Source organism: Akebia trifoliata, chromosome 10 (genome assembly GCF_017979445.1).
Source record: "Akebia trifoliata isolate Shusen 1 chromosome 10, ASM1797944v1, whole genome shotgun sequence".
Classification (NCBI taxonomy): Eukaryota; Viridiplantae; Streptophyta; class Magnoliopsida; order Ranunculales; family Lardizabalaceae; genus Akebia; species Akebia trifoliata.
Window position 1 is genome coordinate 24,298,626 of NC_141384.1, and position 8,972 is coordinate 24,307,597.

The 8,972-nt window shown below is 35.5% G+C and overlaps 1 pseudogene; it reads right to left on the reverse strand.

Moving 5' to 3' along the window:
- Nucleotides 1–3,103: 3,103 nt before the first annotated feature.
- On the reverse strand, nucleotides 3,104–3,726 carry LOC147393379 (uncharacterized; annotated as a pseudogene).
- Between the last annotated feature and the right edge of the window lie 5,246 nt (nucleotides 3,727–8,972).

Consider the following 8,972-nt stretch of genomic DNA (forward strand, 5'->3'; position numbering starts at 1 on the left):
AGCCCAACTTGGACAAGAACTGTTGGAATTGTGTTGATGGCAGGCTTTGTTTAAAAATGTCTGCTAGCTGTTGTTTACTACAATCGTATGGAGTACAAATGTTGTTGGCTTGAACATTTTCTCGCACAAATGACAATCGACCTCAATGTGTTTTGTTCTCTCATGGAACACAAGATTTGAGGCAATGTGTATGGCTGCTTGATTATCGCAAAACATTTCCGTAGGTTGAGAGGAAATAAACCCCAAATCATTTAATAAAGCACGGATCCAAATTTATTCACTTGTTGTAGATGCCATTGCTCTAAATTCCGCTTCAGCACTAGAACGAGCAATTACATTTTGTTTTTTTTTTTACTTTTCCATGTAATCAAATTTCCCCCAATGAACGTACAATACCCAGTTGTAGATCTACGATCAACTGGGCTTCCCGCCCAATTGGCATCAGTGTAGACAGTAATTCAAGTATGACCATTTTTTTTCATCCATATTCCTCGACCTGGAGAAGCCTTCAAGTATTGAAGGATTTGAGTAACTGCTTTCATATGACTAGTTCTTGGAGCATGCATGAATTGACTATCTATGCTAACTGCATAGGCAATATCAGGACGAGTAATGGTTAAATAAATTAAGTGACCAACTAGTCTCTGAAATTGACCAATGTTAGATAGTAGTTCTCCATCTATTCCAAGTTTTCCATAGCTATCTGTAAGAGTTTCTATAGGCTTGACACCGAGTTTCCCTATTTCCTTTAGCAAGTCCAAGACATATTTTCTTTGATTGAGGAATAAACCCTTTTTTTTTAATAAGCAATTTCTATTCCTAGAAAGTATTTTAAGATTCCCACATCTTTAATGGCAAACTTCTTGTGAAGAAGAGATTTCAGCTTCATTATCCCATTTTGGTCATCCCCTGTAATAACAATATCATCAACATAAACCAAAGTCACAATAGTGCCAGATACTCCCTTTTTAACGAACATAGAGGAATCTGCTGCACTTCTTTGTAGCCCATTATTTACAAGGACAGAACTAAGTTTAGCATACCAGGCTCGGGGTGATTGCTTGAGACCATAAAGGACTTTGTTCAATTTGCAAACTAAGCCTTCCTGTGACTCTTGTGGATGTCCTGGAGGTAGACTCGTATATATTTCTTCTTCCAAGTCTCCATGCAAGAATTCATTTTTTATATCCATCTGAAACAACAATCAATCCTGATTAACTGCTACAGACAGGGGCATCCGAACAGTACTCATGTTTGCGACTTGAGTAAATGTTTCCTCGTAGTCAACTCCATGAGTTTGTGTAAAACCTTTAGCAACTAATCTTGTTTTATGTCTCTCGACGGTTCCATCATTGTTGTACTTGATTTTATAAACCCATTGACATCCCACAGGTTTTTTTTCAATTGGTAATCTGACAATGTTCCAAGTATTATTTTCATCAAGACCCTGAAGTTCCTCCCTCATTGCTTTTCTCCACACTGATTGGGCATTAGCTTCTTGAAAATTAGTAGGCTCAATTGTGTTGGAAGTATGACTCAAGAATGCTAAATGAGAGTGAGAGACATTGTTATAGTCTAAATCATTTTGAATGGGAAAAGATACAGCATGATAAATAAAAAAATCTTGCATCCGGGTTGGTGGCCGAGTAGTTCTTGATGATCGACGTTGAACAATGTCAGGAGGGGAATCTACAACTTCTTGAGGTTCTGGAGTAACAGAATCAAAAATCATCATCTCATTATTTGGTTCTGATTCATTCAGTGTGTTTGATCGAAGTTGGAATAGATGTAGTAATTGGAAGAGGAACAGTATCAGTGAAACACTCCCCCTCAAACCAAGCCCCTGAATTGCTACTCAACTGACTTTTAAAGAAGGATTCTTTTCCAACGAAGTGAACGTCACGAGAAATAAACTTGTGATTTTTAGGATCATAACACTTGTACCCCTTTTTTTGTGGAGGAATACCCAAAAAATACACTTTGTGGCACGTGGCTCAAGTTTGTCTCGTTTTTTTTGCTAAGACGTGCACATAACACAAACATCCAAACACTCGTAAGTGCAAGAGATCAGGTTTTCGATTTCTAAGAACCTCAAGAGGAGATATAAAACCAATAACACGACTAGGAAGTCTATTTATCAGGTAAGTAGCAACAAGGACTCCATGAGACCAATATTATTTAGGAACCTTCATCTGAAACATCAGAGATCTAGTTACTTCTAGAAGGTGTTGATTTTTTCTTTCAGCAACACCGTTTTGTTGAGGTGTACCAACACAACTAATTTGATGGATAATTCCTTTACTTCTTAGATAGTCTGAAAAAGGTACTTAATGTACTCTGTCATTATCAGGACGAACAATCATAATACGAGCACCAAATTGATTTGCAAGCATGAAGTCCTTGAAAATAGAAACAACTTCAGTTTTAGATTTCAACAAATAAGGCCAAGTAGCACGAGACCGATCCTCAATAAATAAAACAAAATATTTATAACCATCATAAGAGTCAGTTGGAGCAAGAACCCCACAAATCAAAATGAATCAATTCAAAAGGTTCAGTAGATTCAGATACTGAAGAAACAAATGGAAGACGGGTCTATTTAGAAAGTTGGCACACCTCACATGTATGTGATTTAGTAGACATAGAAGGGAAAAGATGAAACAACACCCGATTAGAGGGATGGCCCAATCATTTATGCCAAACATGACTAGCCTGAAGAGAATCAACGTGCAATGCTTTATCGGTTTAGTTAAGTAAGTATAGGCCATTAGAATAGATGCCCTCACCAATCTTCTACCCTGTGGTTCGATCCTGAAATACCACAGACGTCAAAGAAAAAATGACATCACAATTTAAGTTGTAAGTGATTTTCCCAACAAATAAAAAGTTGAGTTGGAAAGGAAGGAATATAAAGCACTTCTGAACTAGGATAATCTTTAAAAAGATTTATTTTCCCATGGCCTTGGATAGGGACTGAAATCCCATTAGCAACAAAAACCGATTGTTTATCAATTTTAGGTGTGAAGTTGAGAAGACAATCCAAATTATGCAATTCAGCCACTGGTTTGGACTCAGTGCTCATGATCTTTTTTCTTGGTTCTTCTCACTGAATAATCGCACAAACATTAGAAAATGATGGAAGCTCTGAACTCATAAGAATGTAGCTTCGAAGACTTTCATACTCCGATTTCAAGCTACCAAGTAACTGAAATATTTTATCCTCTTCAGCTCTTTTTAATAGAACGTTGGAGTCCTTGGTATGGGGACGATACATGGCTAGTTCATCCCATCCCACATGCTCTTCATTTTCCCAAGATGTTCAATAAATGAATTTTGACCTTGGTTAGATTCAGCAATCTCATGTTTTCATTGGAAGATTCGAGCAGCATTATTTTGGTGTCCATACATTTCCTTGACAGATTCCCATAGGTCCTTGGCAAATTCGGAAAAAGTAAAAAATTTAGCTATCTTGGGTTCCATAGAATTGAGTAGCCAAGACATGATGAGTTGATCATTTGATTGCCATTCTTCAAGCTTAGGATCATCTACACTCAGCATACCATTTTTTCCATTAATGTAACCTAGTTTAGACTTTCCACCAAGAGACAAGGAAACAGCCCTAGACCAAGGGATGTAATTAAGCTCATTCAAAGGAACTGAGGAAAGCTTCATGCTTGGATTAATCTCGAAATCATGGACTATGGTTTTGGTATTCTCAGCAGCCATTAAAATAACAGCGCAAAAAAAATAGGTCTAACTGAAGGACCGACCTATGCGCACGCACTTGATGAACAGAGATGAAAAACTCCGTTCTTTGATAATGACCGATTGAACTTCTCACTCTGATACCATAAAGCAACAAAAAACATACACACAAATACAGATTTAATATGGTTCGGCAATGTGCCTACATACATGGGAGAGGAGATAGTTTTTCATATTATTCTTGCTCTTGAATAAGTCTCAAAATACATAGATCCGAACAACTTTCCTAATGTTGGATGTAGTACTAGAGTGGGTTCTTTTTGTGTTGTTGACTTTGTTGTAAGTTGTATTTCTCTAGTGTGTATGGGGAAGTATGGAAACACATAATTCAGATTGTGTAAAAATGAAATCCGACAATCAACCGACATTTATTCTCTAAATAAATATTCTTAATATATGTTTTTATTGTGATGTGAATAAATTTCGACTATTAGATATCACATTTACACGGTCGGGATCATATAATTTTTTCATTAAGAGATTGGATTGTATGGACCAAATTAAAAGACAATCTATCTATGTGGACTAAACATTTATGTGCCATCCAATAATATGATTGGGTGTAACATATATCAATACTATAGAGCATACAATTTATAAACTATAGCTAAGACAAAAAAAAAAAAACACACACCGTGATTTTTAAAATTCAAAGTTCAATGGCCATTCATTTTAAGAGTCTTTGTTCGACAAAAAAAAAATCTTTATCCTAAAAGAAAATTCAATTTTGATATAGATCATGAATTCTAGAACCCCGAGGGGTTGGCTTAATGATTATTTCGAATCCAATAAAGAGTGAGAGTCTGTAGGTTTTGTGTTAAATGCCCAATATGAAAAGTGGCTTCTCGAGGCCACCTGTGATGACGCACCCTCACTTACTTGGTGTGTGTAATGTGCAGGCATTGCACGTGCTTGGGGGAGGGAGCCATATGCCTTGGTCCAAGCCCTAGCTCACCCAATCTCACTAGTCGGACGTAAGTTCGGATACCCCACCCCCCGAGGTTAACAAAAAAAATCATGAATTCTAGAGGGTTGATGAGGCATTCATTAGAACTAACTTCACAATCCACTTGGATCAAATGAGGACACCAACCAAGATCTACATGATTGTCCACAACATTTACCATATATATGTTAGCCCTGATTCTCTACTACCCCTTTTCTCGCACGCATAAACCCCCAATTTTCGGAGCTCTTGAGGTGGTCCACGATTTCTTCATCACGTCTCTTAAGGCTTAGAGACGTGACCCACTAATAGATCGAAGTGTGGCAACTAATTCGATCATGAACGAATGCTTGATGGAAACCTCGTTCAAGGTTAGTTATTTAAGTTTAGTTTTGGTCCTCAAACTCCTCACTCTCTTAATCTCTCCTTCATTATTTTACACCATCGATCAAGAGTGATTCTGAGTTTGGAAGTGCCAAAACCGAAACAGAGACCAGTGGAAAGACGTGCATGAGACTCAATGGCCAGTGATACGAATTTTGGGCATTTTCATATTTGATTCTCGTAATTTTATTTCCGCATTATTGAGAATCAATTTTCAGATTAATTTATGATTAACAATATAAACTCAATTTAACCAAATTATTATTGTATCTAAAAATTGAATTCTAATATGAAATTGGCCTCTAGTTTTCATCGTCTAGATGAGGATTGAATTTTTTTTTTTATTATTATAAATTTGGTCAAATCTAAGTCTTTGAAAATGTACGGCCACCGCTAAATTTAAAATTTAAATCCCATTGTGAAAATATATTTTTTCTTAAAAAAAATTTCATTTTAGAATATTTAAAATTTCTTTAAAGAGTTAATAGAATATTATACCTATGTGACCATAGTCACAAAATTCTCCAAAAGTTTCAAAAAATTAGTCAGAATATCCGAATTAGAGGTTAGCCGATTAATTGGGCGAACTGACAAATTAATCAATGATCCCTCAATTGATCATAGAATATAGTAACATTTTTACTCTTCACCTCCAAAATTTTAATTTTTTCTACATTCAAACATCAATAAGATGGGATTTAGAGAGAGGTTGAAGATGATAGTTTTGGGTAAGAAATTCAATAAAATATTTTATAGAATCTCTGAAAATTTACAGACTTTTTAACGAAACTTTCTCAAATTTATTCAAATTAATCGAATTGAACACTCACCAAATAATTGTCAAACTTTGTTACTAGAATAATGTTGAAGTGACCTAAAGATTGTATCTCACATCGTTCAATGAAATGCATCTATGGTTCCCACACACTTCCACATCAGGAAAGGGCGATGTGAGGTACGATCTTGAGGTCACTCCAACACGACTCTTGTTACCATGTATGTGACAAACATGTAAAGAAATTGAAAAGATAAGATTTGGGACAAAAAATGTAAATAAGAAAAAGACTTGTATATGTCAAGAGAAAGAATATTAAAATTTGAGTAATTAAGGCATACCTCTCCACGCTTTGGTCAATATTAGAAATACCCCTATGTTTTCAGAGTGATGTTATGCCTCCCTTGTTCTAGTTTTTAAGAGACTAATGTAAGATGAATAAAATGTCCTTGTCTTCATATTTTGTTTGTTAACCAAAAATCCATCATCTTCAAGCTCTTTAACCTATATGAAAAAAGAAGTTAACTTATTCGTCCTCTTATTGAATTATTTGATTTAGTCTTGCGTTAACCTCTTGTAGAAAACCCTTGCATTTTTTACCCATAACCAACCATCCATTTTTTACTTTCCAAGAAAATCCTATCTCGTTCTTTAGATTTGAGAGTTTGAAGTTTAATTTTTAAGTTGATGACGAAGAAGATAATGGTAACTAATTTGGAGAAACCCATCCTTGCACCTGGCTAAAAATATTATCTTTATTATTGAGGTTGAATGTTGAGCAAGATAGGATCTTAAGGGTTGAAAATTGAGTGTAAAAAAATATTTATCTTTTGGTCAAAGAGTGGTTTCGAAATAAAATAAAGGGGATTCATGCTCAATATCTAAGATTGGGCATTTAGGTCATTTTATCCCTCTTAAGAAGACCTAGGAAAAGTGGAACTTCCGCTCACAACACCTTTCATGAGTCGACATGTGGCAAAGAGAAAACGGAAAAAAGAAAAAATTTCTCTCTCCTACCCACATTTCTTCTATCTAGAAATTTAATTTTAAGATTTCAAATCCTACTAAAGGTCGTTGGGCTCACAAGGATTACTACATTGACAATCTAACACCACATCCGTCTTGCTTTCATGGAAAACCTCAGATTCAAAATTCATAATAAATAATCTTTTTTGAACTTGATCCAAGGTATTGAAAATGGACGGTTACCAAACTTCCAATTTTAAATTTAATGATGAAATAACTTTGTTTTAAAATTGTTATTTTCAAAATTATACAATTCATCCTCTACAACCATGTGGCATCAGTTCATGCTTTTGGATGCCACAAGGTGATGGGATAAGAAAACGAATCAGGATGGTATGCAACCATGGTGAAGGATTGAAACTAGACCACAACACATGCCACATAAGTCACAATCCAAGGACTTAATGCATAAAATCTCTCATTTTCAAAATTTCCTTGGATTATGACTTACGTGGGATTTGTTGAGATGTGGGATGAGGGTTTCAATCCTCCATCCTAGGTGCATGTGATCCAAACTATAAGGAAATTTCATTTGAAAAATTCTCCTTCTTTTATTGTGTCTTCGACACATGTCAAGGAGGTGGTGTGAGCAAAAAAAATCTCGTCAAGTGGGCATGTCATTAGTTTGAAAACATAAGGGTCATGTCTAATATTAGCCAAAGAGTAATGTTGGGGTGACATCGGGATTTACTATGATTTTCACATTTCTGACATGGAGGTACACACATAACCATAGATGTTTTTACTCATATCTTAAGGAAACACGTCTGTGGCTATCACATCAACACAATGAAAATTATAGAGGTATTTTTTGTTTACCTCAAGATTCGCAAATTCTTAAATGGTTGATGTGCAACTCCTTGAAGTTCCCCCTGTTCCACAGAGCCTCCTATGCCAATGTCAATTCACAAAATAAGACTATAGAGGATTTAAGAGCAAGAATCTCATACCTTTTTGTGTGTTGTCCTCCCCTTATTTTTAACGAAAGAATTCTCCCCCTGAACGTTTCTTCCCCTTATCCCCCTTTATTTAGAGATTTGATTCGTAAGATATCCTTAGATAAGAGTCCTTCTTGGGTTTTGGCTCTCAAATCCCGAGAATTCTATGATTAGAACTCTGTTTGTTCACGGAATCACGTTTCTTTGAGCTCATTTCGAGTCCCTCTCTTTGGAGCCTTACTTGAGCATTATAAATCATCGATTCGGACTTCATTCCCTACTGAGCCATGCATTTTTGTGGACACATGTCATTATCTTAGAGGTCAAGGATTTTATCCCTCTATAATGCCCCCTCTCGAAAGGTCAGGGAGTATCTCATCATTTCGAAAACTTATGTTTCTTCTTCCATAGGCTTGATGAGATCTGATTGAGACTTTTTGGCATGTCTTTTGATAAGAGAAACTCAATTTCTCTCAACAATGTTTGGATTGGCAAGAGAAAACTTAGGACAACTTTAAAATTTTAAAATATCTTAAAAGAGATCTATAAACAAAGTTAGCATTATAAAATATTTTAAAAGAGTTTCTCTCCACTTTTGGAGAGAAAGATAACTTACCATTTTTTCCTCTTTTCTATTCTCTCCCCAGTTAACAATCCAATCAAAAGAAATGGAGATAAACTCATTTATTTTCTCTCCTCTTCTCTCAATCAAAACACAACAAGGAAATTTCATTGGGAAAATTCTCTTATTTTTAGAGTCGTGACGAATGCATCCGGTACATGTTTGACGTGATAAGAGCATAGAACCATTGATTTTTTTTTTTCGAGATACATAATAAAAAAGATCTGCAATTACGCGCCCTTACCACATCAGGTGCGTACAGACTACGTATGATTTATCGCGTGCATTCGTCATTATTCTCATTTTATAGTTTGTGTGACACATGTCAAGGAGGCGGTGTGAGCCTTGTCAGCAAAAAAGAAAATTTTATCGTCAAGTGGGCCTCTCTAATATTAACCAAAAAGTAGAGGGTCAATGTCTAAATCATCCTAAAATTTCTAGATAATTGTGGAAGATAACATCATGAAGTAGGAAATAATGGAACTCTAAGAGGACAAATTCGTAATTTAACTTCCT